Below are 19,125 nucleotides of genomic sequence, written 5' to 3'. Positions count from 1 at the left end.
TGCCCTCCCCAAGATAACTAACTTCTAGCACTATGGAATAACTTTGTTTATTTTTAAACATTATGTAAATGGAAACACATAGTATATTCTTTTGTTTGTGACTGACTTCAGTGACTCAGTGTTATGTTTGTGAGATTTGTCCATGTTTTTTCGTGTAGCAGTAGATTGTTCTTTGGTGTAGCTGTATAATATTCCATTGAATGAATATACCACTATTTATCTACCCATTCCATTACCGATGGCTACTTGGATTCTTTCTAGTTTTTTACCATTAGGAGTAATGTGGCTAAAATCAAACCTGCAATGCCCTTTTGCTGCATGTATGTGTGCACTTCTATTGGATATGTACTTGAGAGTGGAACTGTTGAATTATAATGAATGCATATGCTCAACTTTAGTAGTTATTGCCAGGGTTTTTGTAAAGTGATTGGACAAATTTACACTTCTCCCAGCAATGTGAGAATTCAGTGACCACATCTTTGCCAACACTTAGTATTATCAGTCTTTTAAATTTTAGTCATTCTGGTGAATGTGTAGTGGTATTTCATTGTGGTATTAATTTGCGTTTCTCTGATAACTCTGTTGAATGCCTTTACATGTATATATTAGCTATTTGTATACCTTCTTTTATGAAAAGTATGTTGTCTTTTCCCATTTAAAACAATCAAATTGTCTATCTTTTTCTCTCATTTTATAGGATAATTTTAATATATTCTAGATACAAGATCTTTGTCAGATACATATAAATTTTTTTTCTTTTTTTTTTTTAGATACATATAAATTTTAGAACAATTTCATCACCCTTCAAGAAAAACCCCAAGCCCATTAGCAGTCACTCCTCTCCACTCCAACCCTAGGCAATCATTAATTCTATTTTCTGTCTTTATAGACTTGCCTATTATGGCCATTTCACATAAATGGGATCATAAAATATGTGGTCTTTCATAACTTGCTTCTTTCACTTAGTGTAATGTTTACAAAGTTCATCCATTTTGTAACATGTGTCAGTATTTCATTCTTTTTTAATGGCCAAATAATATTTCATTGTACAGATGTACCACATTTTATTTATCTATTCATTAGTTGATGGTCATTTGGGCTGTTTCCATATTTGAGCTTTTATGAATAATGCCACTATGAACATTCATGTGCAAGTTTTTGTGTGGACATAGTTTTATTTTTAAGATTTTATTTATTTATTTATTTGTCAGAGAAAGAGAGAGCACAAGCAGGGAGAGTGGCAGGCAGAGCAGGCAGAGGGAGAAGCAGGATCCCTGCTGAGCAAGGAGCCTGATGTGGGACTCGATCCCAGGACCCTGGGATCATGACCTGAGCTGAAGGCAGATGCTTAACCATCTGAGCTACCCAGGCGTCTCTGTGTGGACATGTTTTAATTTCTCTTGGGCATATACCTAGGATTGGAATTGCTGGATCACATAGTAACATTATATTTATCCTTCGTAGAAACTGACCAACTGTTTCTAACCAACCGTTTTCCAAAGAGGTCTCACCATTTTTAATTGTTACCAGCAGTGTATTAGGTTTTATTAAGGTTGAATTGAATCTGTTGGACAGTTGGGAGAAGAACTGACCACTTTACAATATTGACACTACCAATTTATGAACATAGTATATCCCTATTTCTTTTTTTTTAAAAGTCTCTTTTCTGGGGTGCCTGGGTGGCTCAGTTGATTAAGCATCCAACTCTTGATCTCAGCTCAGGTCTCAATCTCAGGGTTGTGAGTTCAAGCCCCATGTTGGGCTCCACAATGGGTGTGGAGCCTACGTAAAATAATAAATAAATAAATAAATAAATAAATAAATAAACAAATAGTCTCTTTTTCTCTCCATAATACTCTGTAGAATTATAAACATATTTTGTCAGATTTTATTCCTAAATATTTAGGGTTTTTTTAATCTAAAGAATGCTATTGTCAATGAAATCTTTTTTCATTTTCTAATTGCTTATTGTCAACTTATAAAAACACAACTGGTTTTTTTGTATTGCTCTTGCTCCCAATAACCTTGCTAAATTTATTCTTTCTTCTAGCATACCTATAGATTTTTTAAGATTCTCAGCATACATAATCATGCCATCAACAAATGACCACAGGTTTCTTTTTTTTCCTTTTCAAATCTTACATCTTATTTCTTTTTCTTGCCTTGTTGCAATGGCTAGGACTTCCCATAAAATTAAGTAGAAGTGGTGGTGGTGGACATCCTCATTTGTTCCAGTCTCAAAAAGATAGCTTCTAATACCTTACCATTAAGTGTGATATTTGTTATAGCTTTTTTTGTTTGATATGATCAGATTAAGAAAATTCCCTTTTATTCCTAGTTTGCTAAGAAATTTTTATCATGAATAAATGTTGAATTTTTATTGAATGCTTTTTTATATCTATTGAAATATGACTTTATTCCTTTATACTTTTAATGTAGTAAATTACATAATTGGCTATCAAATGTAGAGGCAACTTCACATTCCTATAATGAGCTCAAATTTGTCATGATGTATTATCATCTTTATATAACACTGGATATGATTGCTATTATTTTGTTTAGAATTTATATCCATGTTTTAACAGATATTATTCTGTAGTTATTCTTTTGGTAATGTCCTAGTTGGGTTTTAATATCAATATTATGTCACCCTCATCCAAAAAGTTAGGAAGTTCTCTCTCTCTCTCCTCTCCCCTGTAAGAGTTTGTGTAAAACTGGTGTAATTTCTTTCTTTAATGTTTGGAAAAATTCACCAGTGAAGCCATCTAGACTTACAGTTTTCATTGTAGGAAAATGTTTAATTACTGACCAATATTTCTAATAGATACAGGACTATTCTTTATGTTGTCTTCTGTAAGATTGGTAAGTCATGTTTTTCAATGAATTTACCCATTTCATCAAAATTTTCAAGCTTATTGGCATAGAGTGATTAAAATATCCTCATAATATTTTAATTGTCTGTAAGATTTATAGTGATGACCTCTTACTCTTTATTTTTTTAATTAATTTATTTTTTATTCTTATGTTAATCCCCATACATTACATCATTAGTTTTAGATGAAGTGTTCCATGATTCATTGTTTGTGCATAACACCCAGTGCTCCATGCAGAATGTGCCCTCCTCAATACCCACCACCAGGCTAACCCATCCTCCCACCCCCCTCCCCTCTAGAACCCTCAGTTTGTTTTTCAGAGTCCATCGTCTCTCATGGTTCGTCTACCCCTCCGATTTCCCCTGCTTCATCCTTCCCCTCCCGCTACCTTCTTCTTCTTTTTTTTTTTTTCTTAACATATATTGCATTATTTGTTTCAGAGGTACAGATCTGAGATTCAACAGTCTTGCACAATTCACAGCGCTTACCAGAGCACATACCCTCCCCAGTGTCTATCACCCAGTCACCCCATCCCTCCCACCCCACCCCCCACTCCAACAACACTCAGTTTGTTTCCTGCGATTAAGAATTCCTCATATCAGTGAGATCATATGATACATGTCTTTCTCTGTTTGACTTATTTCACTCAACATAATACCCTCCAGTTCCATCCACGTTTTTGCAAATGGCAAGATCTCATTCCTTTTGATGGCTGCATAATATTACATTGTATATATATACCACATCTCCTCTTACTCTTAATGTTGGTAATTGGTGCCCTTTATTTCTTTCATGATCATTCTTGGTCTTTATCATTTCTCCCTTCTGTTTTATTAGGTTTGTTTTGTTAGGGGGTTTATTTTGTTATTTTATTTTATTTATTTATTTTTTGACTATTATAAAAGTTTATTTAACAAAAAAAAGTTCAATATGAAAATGCACATGGCCTGATTTTTATATTATAGTAAAACAGGTACTATGGAAGGGACATGTGGAAGCAGTTGATTTCTTCTGATGAACACACCCATTGTTTATACTCGCTCCAAGGCTTCTAACATGATGATACTGTTTCCTCTAATGTTACCATCATTCCCATATTGTTCTGTTGCCCACTAGTTGCCATCTCCACACATTCATCTATCACAAGATTCACAAACGGATCGAACCCCCACAACATTCCTTGGACATGTCTGCCACCATTTAATTTCAATGATAATTTCTTGTCCATAAATTTTTTCAACTCAGGAGGGTGAGCTTTGCTCATGGTGTCTACTCGGCGAGCTCAAAGATGCCTCCAAACAGAATTCGTGGCGTCCCTCATGTTCCCCCGGTAGGCCCTGCGTCTATTTTGTTATTTTATTTTTTATTTTTTATTTATTTATTTTTTTAAAGATTTTTTTTTTTGAGAGAGAGAGAACGAGAGACAGAGAGCATGAGAGGTAGGAGGGTCAGAGGGAGAAGCAGACTCCCTGCCGAGCAGGGAGCCCGATGCGGGACTCGATCCCGGGACTCCAGGATCAGGACCTGAGCCGAAGGCAGCCGCTTAACCAACTGAGCCACCCAGGCGCCCCTATTTTGTTATTTTAAATGACTTTTCAGACTTTCTTCTTTTCTAATGTATGTATGTATGTCCATAAATTTCCCTCTAAGAACTGTTTTAGTTACATCCCAAAGTTTTAATATACTTCATTATAATTAATAAATTGAGATAAAAAATAATCCATCTGCTTCTATCTTCTGGAAGAGATTGTAGAGAATGGGTATAATTTCTTCCTTAAATTCTTGGTAGATTTCACCAGAAAGCCCATCTGGGCTTGGTGCTTTCTGTTTGGGAAGGTTATGAATTATCAGTTCAATTTCTTTAACAGATATACGCCCATTCAAATTGTCTATTTTTCCTTGTGTGAGTTTTGGCAGATTGTGTCAAGAAATTGGTCCATTTCATCTAGGTTGTCAGATTTGTGGGCATAGAGTTTTTCATCATATTCCCTTATTATCCTTTTAATGTACACAAGATATTTCACAATGGTTTCTTTCTTCTTCTCCTTCCTGGAAGCATGAGGGGATTTTTCTCTGATTGAACCCTTTTGGAGCTCTTGGAAGTAAAATTCACAGAAGTGTCGGGTTCCTCTATACCTGGTCCCCTGAAATTTTTAACTTTGAGGATTTCCACACTGAGCCTTCTGAAATTCATCAGTTATAGCTCAGGTTTTCCTACCTTGGCACTGGTCCCTGCATAGATTTCTGCTCAGGTAGGTTGTGATTCTCGATATCAGCCTCTCTGTCTATCAAGTATTGGAACAGGAGTTTACCCTGTCATGGATCTGAGAAGAACTGTTGATTTTTTTCAGTTTGTTCAGCTTTTTAGTTGTTTTTAGGATGGGATTATGACTTCCAAGCTTCTCACATGCCAGATGGGAATCATCTTTATCTTTTAAAGATATTTTCACTTGTGGGCGCCTGGGTGGCTCAGTCGTTAAGCGTCTGCCTTCAGCTCAGGTCATGGTCCCAGGGTCCCGGGATTGAGTCCTGCATCGGGCTCCCTGCTCAGCAGGGAGTCTGCTTCTCCCTCTGACCCTCCCCCCGTCTCATGTGCTCTCTCTCTCTCTCTCTCAAATAAATAAATACAATCTTTAAAAAAAAAAAAAGATATTTTCACTTGTTTGCCAGTTATTTTGCAGTGCTTCAAATATGTCATTTCATTGTTTTCTCATTTCCATCATTTCTACGGAAATATTAGGTGTCAGTCTTACGTCTTAAAGATAGCATATAGTTGGGGCTTGATTTTTAAAGATCCAATCTGATAATCTGTCTTGGAGTATTTAGATCATTTACCGTGATGTAATGATCAGTATGGTTGGGTCTAAATCTACCATCTTGTTATATTTTTTCTTTTTCAAAAATTTTATTTAAATTCAAGTAATTAACGTATAGTGTATCATTAGTTTCAGAGGTAGAGTTCAGTGATTCATCAGTTGCATATAACACCCAGTGCTCATTACATCACATGACCCCCTTAATGCCCATCACCCAGTTAGCCCATCTCCCCACCCACCTCCCCTCCAGTAACCCTCCGTTTGTTTCCTATAGTTAAGAGTCTCTTATGGTTTGTCTCCCTCTCTGAGTTCATCCTATTTTATTTTTCCCTCCCTTCCCTTATGATCCTCTGTTTTGTTTCTTAAATTCCACATAGGAGTGAGATCATATGATAATTGTCTTTCTCTGACCGACTTATTTCACTTAGCATAATCCCCTCCAGTTCCATCCATTGTTATTTGTTTTGAGTCCCAGGTATTCTTTATTTCTTTTCTCTTCTTTTCTTGCCTTTTTAAAAATTAATTGATTATTTAAAAATATTCTTTTGATCTTTACAAATGCCTTTACAAGTATCTATATTTTAAATATTTTTAGTGGTTGTTTCAGGGCAAAGGGAGCATATGGCCCATGGACTGTTTTTTATGGCCCATGAAATAATTCTTTTTAATAACAAACTTTATTTTTTAGAACAGTTGTAGATGTATAGAAAATTGTGAAGAAAGTATGGAGTTTCCATATATCCTGTGTTCAGTCTCCTCTGTTATTAGCATCTTATGTTATAGTATGGTCCATTTGTTACAATTAATGAACCAATACTGATACATTATTATTAACTAAGGTCCATGCTTTATTCAGATTTTCTTAGTTTTTAAAAACTGTGATAAAATAAGGGGCACCTGGGTGACTCCTTTGGTTAAGTGTCTGACTCTTGATTTTGCTCAGGTCATGATCTCTGAGTGTGGGATTGAGCCCCACATCGGGCTCCACACTCAGTGCAGAGTCTACTTGGGATTCTCTCTCTCCATCTCCCTCTGCTCCTCCCCCTGCTTGTACACTCTCTCTTTCTCTCTCTAAAATAAATACATAAATAAATAATAAAACCTAAAAAAAATTGTAATAAAATACACAAAAGAAAATTTACCATGTTAGCCATTTTTAAGTGTTCAGTAGTGCTAAGTATATTCACATCATTGTGCAACAAATCTCCAGAAGTCTTTTCATCTTGCAAAACTGAAACTCTATACCCATTAAACAACATCTCCCCATTTATCCCTCTTCCATCCCCTAGCAATCACCATTTTGCTTTCTATGTTTATGAATTTGACTACTCTAGATACCTTATATAAGTGGAACCACATAGTATCTATCTTTTCATGACCAGTTTATTTCACTTAGCCTAATGTCCTCCAGGTTCATCCATGTTGTAACTGTGTCCGAATTTCCTTCCTTTTTAAGCTTGATTAATATCCCATTGTATGTATATTCTACATTTTGTTACCCACTCATCCATCAGTGATTACTTGGGAGATTTTCTTAGTTTTTATCTAATGTCCTTCTGTCAGTCCAGAATCCAATCCAGGATGCCACGCTACATTTAAGCATCATGTTTTCTCAGGCTCCTCTGGGCGGTAACAGTTTCTCAGACTTTCGTTTTTCTTTTTTCTCTTCATTCTTTCTCTCTTTTCTTTTTCATTCATTTTTTTATAAGTTGGACAATATTGAAGAGTACTGGTCAGATATTTTGTATAATACTCTTTTTTTTTTAGATTTTTATTTATTTATTTGACAAAGAGAGACACAGCAAGAGAGGGAACACAAGCAGGGGGAGTGGGAGAGGGAGAAGCAGGCTACCTGCTTGGAGCAGGGAGACCGATGCGGGGTTCGATCCCAAGACCCTGGGATCATGACCCGAGCCGAAGGCAGACGCTCAACGACTGAGCCACCCAGGTGCCCCTGTATAATATTCTTTTATTTGGATTTGTCTGATGTTTTTCTCATGCTTTGACTAGGGTTGTGGTTTTTTTAAGGAAGACCACACAGGTGAAGTGTCATTTTATTTATTTATTTTTAGAGATTTTATTTATTTATTTATTTGAGAGAGAGAGAATGAGAGAGAGAGCACAAGAGGAGGGAGGGTCAGAGGGAGAAGCAGGCTTCCCGCTAAGCGGGCAGCCTGATGTGGGACTCGATCCTAGGACTCCAGGATCATGACCTGAGCCGAAGGCAGTCGCTTAACCAACTGAGCCACCCAGGCGCCCCTGAAGTGTCATTTAATTACAGCACATCAATAGTACATACTATCAACATGACTTACCATTGTTTAGATGCATCTTGATCATCTGGCTGAGGTAGTGTTTGTCAGGATTCTCTAACATTACCCTTTCATCCCTTTCCATATTGTACTGTTTGGAGGGAAATCACCATGCCCAGCCCACATGTAAGGAGTGGAGAGTTATGATCACCTTGAGAACAGAGTATCTACATAAATTATCTGGGGTTCTTCTGCCTGGGCAATTTGTTAAGAATAGTTTTTACATTTTTCAAAGGTTGAAAAATTCAAAAGAAGAATAATATTTTATGATATATGAATATTGTTTGAAATTCAGATTTCAGAGTCCACAAGTAAAGTTTTATTGGAACACAACTCTGCTCACTCATTTACATATTGTCTATGGCTGCTTTTATATGACAACAATAGAGTTGATTAGTTGTAACAGAGATTGTATAGCCTCTGACGTCTAAGATATTCACTATTTGGCCCTTTACAGGAAAATTTTGCCAACACTTGATCTAAGGTTTATAATATGGATCTTTAACTTATAACAGTTTTCCTTCAAATAACATTATATCATGTCGTGTAAAAGTTAGAAACTTAAAATAGTATAGTCCCATTTTCCCCTCTAATACTTTGTGTCATTGTTGTTATACATTTCATTTCTACACGTTATAAACGCTATAATACATTTTACTCTTTTTTTAAAGTCAGTTGTCTATTAAACAAATTTTTAAGTGTGAAAAATATATTTTATATTTAACCACATATTTTCCATTTCAGATTCTATTTATTCCTTTGTGTAGATCCAAATTTCCATCTGGCATCCTGTTCCTTCTGCCTATAAAACTTTGTTTTTTGTTTTGTTTTTTTAAAGATTTTATTTATTTGAGAGAGAGAATGAGATAGAGAGCATGAGAGGGGGGAGGGTCAGAGAGAGAGGCAGACTCCCTGCTGAGCAGGGAGCCCGACGTGGGACTCGATCCCGGGACTCGATCCCGGGACTCGATCCCGGGACTCGATCCCGGGACTCGATCCCGGGACTCCAGGATCATGACCTGAGCCGAAGGCAGTCGCTTAACCAACTGAGCCACCCAGGCGCCCCCTATAAAACTTTGTTATAGTGCAGGCAGACTAATGATAAATTCCTTCACTTTTGTGTGTGTGTGGAAAAGTTTTTATTTCACCTTCCTTTTTAAGATATTTTCACTAAGCTTAGAGATTTAGGTTGATACTACCGTTTTTACTCACAACTTAAAAAATTATAGTCTATTGTCTTCTGGCTTGTGTAGTCTCTGACAATAAGGCTGTGATAATTTTATCTCTCTGTATGTAATGTCTTTTTCCGCTCTTGTTTCTTTTAAGATTTTCTCATTATCACAGACTTTCAGCTACTTGATTATAATGGACCTCACTATCATTCTGTGGTGAGTGCTGAGATTCTTGGATCTTTGTTTCTAGTTTTTGTCAGATTTGGAAAATTTGGGGTCACTATTGTTCCATTTTCCCCTCTCTTTCAGCGCTTCCACTATAAGTATGTTAGAGCACTTGATAGCCTCTCATAGGTCACTGGTTCTCTTATGTTTTCCGTGTGCTTCTTTTTTTTTTTTAATTAAAGATTTTATTTATTTATTTGACAGAGAGAGACACAGCGAGAGACGGAACACAAGCAGGGCGAGTGGGAGAGGGAGAAGCAGGCTTCCCGCTGAGCAGGGAACCCGATGCGGGGCTCGATCCCAGGACCCTGGGATCACGACCTGAGCCGAAGGCAGACGCTTAACGACTGAGCCACCCAGGCGCCCTTCCGTGTGCTTCTTTTTTTTCTCTCTGTGCTTCCTTTCAGAAACATTCCACCGATATGTCATCATATGGCTCCAAGTCTACCAATCTCTTCTTCTGCAATGTCTAATATGCTGTTAATCCCATGTGTTCAAACTATATTCAAAACACATTTAGATTGCGTATGTTTCATCTCTTCAATTTGTCAGTCTTAGGGTTGTTTCCTTGAAGTAATGTGCCTCTTAAAACTTATCTCTGTTTTTAATTTTTAGCAAGTTAGCTACAAATGTGCTTGAGTATGGTTTCTTTGTAATTACCTTATTTAGTTTGATTCTTATGTCAAGTATAGAGTATTTTTGGCTAGTATATTTTGGCCAGTAATATTATTTCTACCCCATTATCTCTCTCTTCTCCTTTTTGGGTACTCCAGAAACATATGTTAGAACTTTTATTGTGTTGCATGTAACATTAGTGTTATTGTCTGTGTTCTCCGTCTTTTTTATTTTCTGTCTGTGCTTCAGTCTAGGTATTTCCTACTGAACTCTCTTCCAGCTCACCAATTCTCTCTTTTGCTCCATCCACAATGCCTTTAGATCTGTGTAATAAATTCTTAATTTTAGTTATTGTATCTTTTCCATTCTAGAATTCCATTTGATTCTTTATTGTTCATTAATCCCATTTCTTTTATGAAACCCTACAGCTTTTTATCCATTTTGTTACACAGTATAATCTTATTTTAAAAATGTGTCGTATGAAAATAGCCAAATGTGAGCATCAGAAGACCTTCCAGTCTACCTAATACATGATCTCTGGAGTTCTGAGAAGCAAATATATAAAGTAATTTAAAACAATAAGGCTTATGTCTGGGGGGGGGTGTGTTTGTAAAGATGACAGTGGAAAACTGAGGACTTGCTGATGGTTGAATGAGAATTGGGGGTGGAATGTGTGTATATAAAAGGCTAATCAGTTCTGAGCAATGATGAAAAGGATTTACTACTGACCTTTATAACTGTGAAGGTTTCTACATTTGATCTGAGCTCAGAATTGAAAAACAACAACAACAACAACAAACAAACTGTGTCTGATAACTCCAACATCTGGATCTCCTGTGAGGTTGTATTTTCTATGATCTGTTTTTCTCTTAGATTTCAGGCATTAGTCCAGTTTCTTCACATACGTGATAATTAATTTTATTTAATTTGAAGCAATCTCAAACTTATAGAATGGTCCTTAATATAGTACAAAAAACTATTTCCCTGACTCATCTGGGAGTAAGTTGCCACCATCTCCCAAACACTTCAGTGTGTGATTCCTATGAAGAAGGACATTCTCCTGGATAACCACAATGCCATCATCAAAGTCAGGAAATTAACACTGGAACATTACTACCATCCAACCCACACCTCCCATTCACGTTTCACCAGTGATCCCAATAATGTCCTTGTAGCAAAAGGATCCGGGACAGAATCACATGTTACACGTGGTTCTCAGATATTTCTAGTTTCCTTCAATTTGGAATGGTGTTTCAGTCCCTCCTTAACTTTGATGACACTCTTGTAGATTATAGGTCCCCATTGTTTTGTAGACCGTCTCTTAACTTGGACTTGTCCAATGTTTCCTCATGATTAAATTCAGCTTGAGTATTTCATGTAGGAATGTCGCAGAAATGATACTACGTCTCTCTACCATTGCACCCTATTGGGTAGTGCATGATTGTCATTTGTCCCATTACTGTGATGTTCACTTTGACTACTTGATTAAGTTGGTGTCTGCCAGCCTTCTCCACTGTAAAGTTACCCTTTTCCCTTTACAATTGATAAATATTTTGTAGGAAAGTACTTTGAGAATGTGTAAATATCTCATTCCTCAACAGACTTCCCATGTATTCATTTATTTATGTCAGTATGGAGTCATGGATTCCCATTTTATTCAATAAGTTAGAATCTATTCATATCATTAATTATTTTGGTGCTCAAAAGAACCATATCCAGCCAATGAAAGTCCTTTCCAGCTGGCTTCTATACTCTTTTGACATGTCTCCATCATTCTTTGAGTACTTATTTTTAGAAGAGCTTTATTGAGTATAATTCACATACCATACAATTCACCCATTTAAAGTGTACAATTCAGTGGTTTTTAGTACATTCGCAGATGTGTGCCACCATCACCACCGTCAATTTTAGAACAGTTTCATTGTCTCAAAAGTAAACCTTGTAATCTTTAGCCATCTTCTTCGTATCCTCCTGTCCCCACTTCAGCCCTAGGCAACCACTAATCTACTTTCTGTCTCTATACAGCTCCCTATTCTGGACTTTCCTGTGAATGGAATCATATAATATGTGGTGTTTTGTGACTGGCTTTTTTTCACTTAGCATAATGTTTTCAAGGCTCACCCAGGGTGTAGCATGTGTAATTATTCTATTCTTCTTTATGGCTGAATAATACTCCATTGTATGGATACACCATGTTTTGTTTGTTTTCATCAGTTGATGGGCATCTGAGCTGTTTCCACCTTTTGACTGTTACGAACAGTGTTGCTGTAAACATTCCTGCATAAGTCTTTGTGTAGACATGTGGTTTTATTTCTCTTGGATATGCTTAGAAATGGAATTGCTGGGTCATATGGTAACTCTATTTAATCATTTCTGAGTACTTCTTTATTTTCTGGCACAAGATGATTCAGGCTGTCTTGTACTTTCCTTGCCCCAGCCCTGTAATCAGCCATTTCCTGAAAGGAGTCCTGGTTTCTTCTGGTGGACAGTGGTATTTAGAAATCAAGACTCAAGCATAGCATAATGTATAGAGTTGTTGAATCACTGTGTTGTACACCTGAAACTAATGTTAACTTTGTGTGTCAACTATACTTCAGTTAAAAAAAAGGAAAGAAATTAAGACTCAGGTGCTAGCTATGCTCATTATTATTAAGATGTCACTGCTCCCAAGCCCTCTCAGTGGGTGAAGAAGCTAGGAAATATAGGCATGTATATACATAAATATACATGCAATGACACATACACACAACATAAACACCTATATACACACTTACATCATTCTACATTACATCGTAGGGTTCATTCTAGTTTTCTCCCTTCCTATATTTCTAACATCCTTTGCCAACGTTGAGAAACATGGCTCATTCCCTCAATAGATTTCCTTATTGGATTGGTCCCACTATGGGTAACCAATGGCCCATTGCTCCTGCTCCTTATGCGGACCCCTCCTGAGCCCTCCGGGGCTCCAACACTCTGTCCCAGGCCACCACCACCACCCTCTCCCCCACATGCACGTGCTCTTCACCTCAACAGGCTCTGACATCCCACACCCTTTGGATGCCCTGCCCCCCCCCTTTTCAGGGATGCCCTTCTCATCCCCTGTGGACTCCCCTTCTTGGTGCTTGGCCACTAGCTTGGTCAAATGCCCCTTCAGGGTCCAACCAATCTCCCTCACAGAGCTGGCCCCCACATGGATATCTTCCTTATCTTGTTTGGGCTTTAACATCTCACTCCAGGTTGCCTTCCTCCTTGGATGCCTTCCTTCTTCTGCTTGAGCTCTGACATCTGGGTGAGGCTATCTGCTTGCATGATTGAGCTTTGACTCTCTTCTTTTTCTCTCTCTCTCCCCTGCCTCACTGCTGGTCCTGCTCTGGCTGTCCCCCCAAGTGGAGAAGCCCTCCTTACTTCACTTGAGCTCTAAAACCATTGTTGGACCACTGCATTCCCCATCCCCACTCCCACGCCCAGGGACATCTACCTTGCTTGGCCTATCTAAAGTCTTCTGGATGGAATTGTTCTTGAAGGGAAGGGAACCGAAGGGAAGAGGAAAAGAAAGAGGAGGGCAAGGAGGAGGAGGAGGAGGAAGACAGCGGCCTGGTAGTCTTTTATCGAAAGGTGGACGTTGTGTGTGACAGGTTGTAGGGGCTCCAGTTGATGTCATCTTCTTCCACAGAGAACTTCATTTCCTTCTGCAGACAGAGTCCCTTCCAGGTTCCCAAAGGTAAGCCAGATTGGAGCAGGTTGAGGAGTGAGCTCACTAGCCACTGAGACAGCCCTTATAAGAAGTATGCTGACAAGGGAGGAGAGGGCCAGGAAGGTGATGTGAGGGTTCAGGAGCGCAGGGTGGTGAGAGACACTAGCCTGTGTCTGTGGGCAGATGGCAAGGAAGCCCGTCCAGTGGGAGATGTGGGCAGCACCCGGAGAACCAGGGAGGAGAGTGGGGGCAGGAGTGCGGGGGCCCTGAGCCCCAGGGAGGCGGGCTTTGGCCAGGAGAGGGGACCATCTCATAGGGTGAGGAGAGGAAAGGCTCAGGCCTCCCAGGTGTCCAGGACTTTGGCTGGGACCTGCCTGCATCTCTGTGCGTCTCTGTGGGGCTGCTGTTTCCTGGAGTGGCTGAGGTAAGCTCCCTGCAGAGAAGGGTAGCCCAGGGTGGGGGAAGGAGGGAGAAGGAACAGGATGCAGTGGGGGGAGAGCGACTCAGTGAGGGGGGTGTCAGGGAGGGAGGGGAGCTTGGGTGCAGGAGGGAGCTCAATGAGGGGAAGAGCCTGGGGGAGGTTATTCATTGGAAAGGGGGCTTGGAAGTCCCATCTCTTTGTCTAGACAGGGAGCACCTGAGAGCAGTAACTGTCCCTTCCCCTCTGATACTTGTCCCAATGTACAGCCTCAGAATGGGAAGTGAAGAGGTGGCCTCTTTTCTCATTCTTTTCCAGGGCGGGGAGGGGGGGCAGCGAGAGTGTGAGCCCAACTTTCTGCCTCATGGTGGGTGTGGGGAAGTGAGGGTCCCTCCCCACCTCTCTCCTCCCCTCCTTAGTTAGGCCTTTGGCCCCAGGATCCTGGAGCAGCTCAGTGTCCTGGGTGGGGAGATAGGAGTGGCGGTAGGGAAGGGGCTGGGGGCTTTCTCTCTGCCTCCCTCCATCCCCCACGGGTCAGGCAGGGGGACCAGGCTGGATTTGTTTCCCATTTGCTCTTGGCTCTTCTGGTGGAAAAATCGAAGCACTCCCCTTGGTACAGCTGAGGCGGAGAGGAGAAGGCTAGAGCGTGGCTGGGACATTGAGGGGCAGGCGGGGCCTGGCTGGGAGACACTGCCCCCCCTTCTCAGCCCCCTTGTTCTACGTGGCTCTCCAGGCCCAGGCTTCAGTCCTACAAGGCTGAGGTGGAGGGGGTGGGGCCTGGGAAGAGGCCAGCCTGGCTTGGGTTCAGCCTCAGGCCCATAGTACCCTCTCCCCAGGTTTATCGCCAAAACAGCCTCCAAAGGGTGACTTAAAGTCCCCTTGGGGTCCTAGAAGGAACCACTGGGCAGCTGCAGCAAGAGGGCGCCTGGTCAGGATAGTCCAGGGCTTTTTCCTAAGGGGGAGGCAAGCTGTGTGCTCAGAGGGTCCCCCAGGCAGCCCTTGGGCACGTCTGGACACCTGGAGACTTGGGAAGCCTTTCTGTCCATGAGCCATGTCACCTTCACGACCACACCAAGCAGCATTAGTCATCCCCATTTTATAGGGGAGGAAACGGAGGCTCTAGGAAGTCAAGGTTTGCAGGGCCTCGAAGTGGCAGAGTCAGGATTTGTGTCTGGCTCATTGGATGGTGTTCTTTCCCCAGCACTGGAAACCCTGGAAAGCCTTCCTCCCCGGGGCCCAGACTCCCCTGAACAGCTCTTGGTGGGCTGCCCCATCGGGGAAAGAACCTGCAGGAAGCCACGAGGTGCTTTGGGCTGCGCCCCAGCCTCCACGCAGCCTCTCAGTCTCTCCCACTGACCCCAGCACCTTATCTGGCAGAGAGGAGCCCAGGGAGATCTCCCACCCTCCTCTTGTGGAGCTTGCGCCACCCCCACTCCCCACTCCATTTTTCCAGCCACCCCTGTCCCTCACCCAGGCCCCCTCTCCAGCCTGATGGAAAGGGGACAGAGAGGAGCCCAACCACTTTCCCTCGGAATCTGCTGCCTCGGCTTTCGGCTTTTGGATGGAGAAACCATCTGGAGTGTATTACGGGTGGTAGAGAAAGCCGAGAGCAGGAAAATGTGAGTTGGCCCCCGAGGCTCCCGTCTACAGGAAGAAGGGGCTCAGTGCTCTTCAGAGGATGGGCCAGCAGCTTCCCCACTTCCCCAGTCCCTGGAGGGGGCAGATAAGATGGGCCCGGGAGAGGATGGCCTGCAGAAGACAGTGCCCGGGCCTCTGGACACCAACATGCTTATCTTACCTACCCTCCCATTTCACAGATGAAACTGAGGTCCAGAGAGGGATAGTAACTTCCCCAGGATCACACAGCAAGTCATGAGGAACAAGATGGAGGGGAGAGCCCTTCCATATCTACTTACATGTCAACAGATTGGACATCCCCAGAGTTGGGGTGGGGGGCAAAAGTTGGAACAAGGAGGGAGACAGCCTAGAGGCTGGAGGATTTTTTTTCTCCCTCAGTTGCAAATGAGTGAAGTGAAGGGGCAAAGGCCAATGAAAACAGGAAGGAATATCCTTCACTCTTTCAGGGTCTCCACTCCTTGCCTCCCAGTCCCACTCCTGCCCCACTTGCTGCCCTCCCCTGTGCCTCGTGGGTCCTGGGGGTGAGGGTCCTCCAGGCTCTTCCTTGGGGCCCCAGGAGCCCCTCCCCTGCGCGGGCCCCAGCTCCAGACGTGGCAGGGCCCGCAGGAGTGCGGTTTCTCAGCTCCCCCCAAGTGCTGTGCTGGCGCTCCCGAAATAAAAATCAAATGTGGGCTTGGCAGAGGGAGCGGGGTGAGCCGGCAGCGAGTGGCGGCAAAGCTGGGCTTCATTCTTTCCATTGTAACTTCACCTCCTAACCTCTGGCATTTTAATTATTCTCCTACCCGCTCTCTTCTGCCGGGGCCAGAGGGTGAGCTCACCCTTTCCTCCAGCCGGCGAGGGGGCGGCCGCTGCCTGGACCCCCAGCCCCCAGCCTGCTCCCTGGAAGCTGGGGTGGGGGGCAGGCCAGGGGCACGGGCTTACATGCGCCCTTCTGCTTCTGCCGGTCCCTGAGGGGGCCTGGAAAGGGCCAGCCTGGCACCCAAGGTTCCACCGGGTCTTCACACCCACTGCCCCACTGAATGGTGGCCACGGTCTTCAGCCAACGCGTGACCGGCCCACCGCCCACTGTGTGAGCGCTGCAGACATGCTCAGTGCGTGCAGAGCAGGGCTTAGGACCTGGGCCACAGCTCCTGGTCTGCATTCTTGCCAAACCCACGAAGAGGGCAAGAACAGCTCAGGCCTGATCATTTGCCTCATCTCCCCAGAATGTCCATTTCCCCCCTCAGTGGTAAGTGATTTAAAGCATTATTTTCAGGGCGCCTGGGTGGCTCAGTTGGTTAAGCGACTGCCTTCAGCTCAGGTCATGATCCTGGAGTCCCTGGATCGAGTCCCGCATCAGGCTCCCTGCTCGGCGGGGAGTCTGCTTCTCCCTCTGACCCTCCCCCCTCTCATGTGCTCTCTCTCTCCTCTCATCCTCTCTCTCAAATAAATAAATAAATAAATAAATCTTTAAAAAAAATAAAAAAATAAAATAATAAAGCATTATTTTCATATTAAAACATACAAGGACATAGCATGGGGTAGGGAGTAAAATGGCCTCGGAATTTTTTTACAAGTTCTCAGAAAAGATCTCCACTTGGGACTGTCCACGACGCCAGGGAGCAGCATCTCCCCCCACCCCAGCCCCCGGACCTGGCCTCAAAGTAGGAGGAGACACTGGGCATATCTGTGTGTGGCCAGTTTGTTCGGACCCCAGGCTGAAGATGCTTCTGGGTGAGGTGGGCAGCCTCGGCCCATCCTGGGTGGCAGAGGCCCAGAGCGGGAGCCCTCTGCTGAGTCTCATGTCTCCCAAGGAGGTCCGTTTCCACACGACAAGTAGCACAGTCCCAGGGCAGCCTCCCCTTGGACCCCAGGGCCAGCACCCCAACCAAGGCCTCCTGCTCGTCGCCAGGTCCTGGGAGCTCCCCCACCCCACTGCCTCACGCCCCGCTCTGGGAGGAGGCCCTCTGCCTTTGTCCTTCTTGCCCTGTCAGCCTCCCCTGAATGAATGTCCCACCGACAAGCAATTCCTGGGCCTCCACGAGCCTGTGCCCGGCCTTGTCGTGGGCAGTGATGGTCTCTGCCCCAGGAGAGCTTCTGGAAGCAAGGAGTGCAGTGCAGTGCCATGCACTCAATAAAAATCAAATGTGGGCTTGGCAGAGGGAGCGGGGTGGGAGAGCCAAGGGAGACCCCTGGGAGAGCAGTCCTGACCTGAGCTCGGGGAGCAGAGCATCAGGAAAGACTTCCCGGATTGGAGCCCTGAGGGGGAGCGTGGCTGGCTTCAGAAGCAGCCCCTGCAAGGGCCCAGCATGAGAGAGACCCCAGTACAGAAGCTGCAGGTGTAGAGGCTGCAGGGGGAGAGCGGGGGGAGGGAGCAGGGGAGGAGGGAGATGCAGGAGTGCTTAGGGTGGTGGGGGGTCAGATGACATGATCAAATATGCATTTCAGGAAGATTTCAGGAGGACTGGCTGGAAAGTGATCAGAATGGAGGAGGGACGGCCCCTAGGAGGCTGCCACTAGAGGGCCAGATGGGAGATGACAGCAGCCAGGCCCAGGCCAGTGGCGGCAAGGTGGAAAGAGGAAGCCAGATTGATTTAGGAGGCAGAAGTCACAGGACTCGGTGACAGATGGGCAGAGGGATAAGGGCTGGCTCCTGGCTTTCTGGTTTGAACATCTGGCCGGGCGTTTTTCTGCCCAACGTGGGGACTTGGATACACCTGCGCAGCATCCAAGTGGGGCTACTCACCAGGCAGGCTGGAGGTGTGAAGGGCCCCTGGAGAGAGTGCAGAGAGGAGGCCAGGCCCAAGCCCAAGGGAAGACAGAGAAGACAGAGTCTGCTGAGGAGCTGGAGAAGGAGTAGCCAGAGAGGGAGGCAGGAAACCAGGAGAGGAGGGGGCCCCTAAAGCCCCGAAAGGAGGAGGTCTTCTTAAAGGCCAACAATGTCGACGGCCACAGAGGTAAAGCAGGCTGAGGCCTGAGAAGGGACACACGGTCTAGGGACCAAGAAGCCTTTGCCTTTTTCAGAGCCTTGGTCATGCCTTCTCCCTGACCCCAGCCTCCCCAACTCTCCGTTTCCAGATCTCCCATCCTCTCCATCCCCCAGCCTACCCCACCCTTCATTGCCCCTCACTCTTCCCCAGGTGCCTTCTTCCACCTCACTCCTTCTCTCTGACCCAAGGCTCCACATCTTTCTAAGAGGAACTCCATGCCCCCCCTTCCCCACTTGGGTCCTGGCTGCCATCCCTGGTTCCTGAATTCACCCACTACCACCACCACCAATAACATATCACATACACCTCTCACTAGAGAATCACCCAGATCCAGAAGCTGGGCCGGAGAGGAGCACACACCCCACCTTTGGCCTCCTGGGTGGCTCACAGTCT

General features: G+C 43.7%; 2 non-coding genes and 1 pseudogene across 2 annotated transcripts; 2 read left to right on the top strand and 1 right to left on the bottom strand.

The window, feature by feature from the left end:
• Nucleotides 1-3,841: 3,841 nt before the first annotated feature.
• LOC118025045 lies at nucleotides 3,842-4,222 on the bottom strand (annotated as a pseudogene).
• A 6,262-nt stretch (nucleotides 4,223-10,484) lies between these two features.
• LOC118025341 lies at nucleotides 10,485-10,564 on the top strand. Its single transcript, XR_004683280.1, has one exon. It is a non-coding gene; the product is annotated as a small nucleolar RNA U2-19 (small nucleolar RNA).
• Nucleotides 10,565-10,712: 148 nt separating this feature from the next.
• Nucleotides 10,713-10,782, top strand: LOC118025389. The gene has a single exon (XR_004683320.1). It is a non-coding gene; the product is annotated as a small nucleolar RNA U2-30 (small nucleolar RNA).
• The last annotated feature ends 8,343 nt before the right edge of the window (nucleotides 10,783-19,125 follow it).

The sequence above is a fragment of the Mirounga leonina genome, unplaced genomic scaffold (genome assembly GCF_011800145.1).
Source record: "Mirounga leonina isolate KUSES-001 unplaced genomic scaffold, KU_Mleo_1.0 Mir_200, whole genome shotgun sequence".
Lineage (NCBI taxonomy): Eukaryota > Metazoa > Chordata > Mammalia > Carnivora > Phocidae > Mirounga > Mirounga leonina.
The sequence above is the reverse complement of the archived record's forward strand: the minus strand, read 5'-3'. Positions and strand labels throughout refer to the sequence as shown.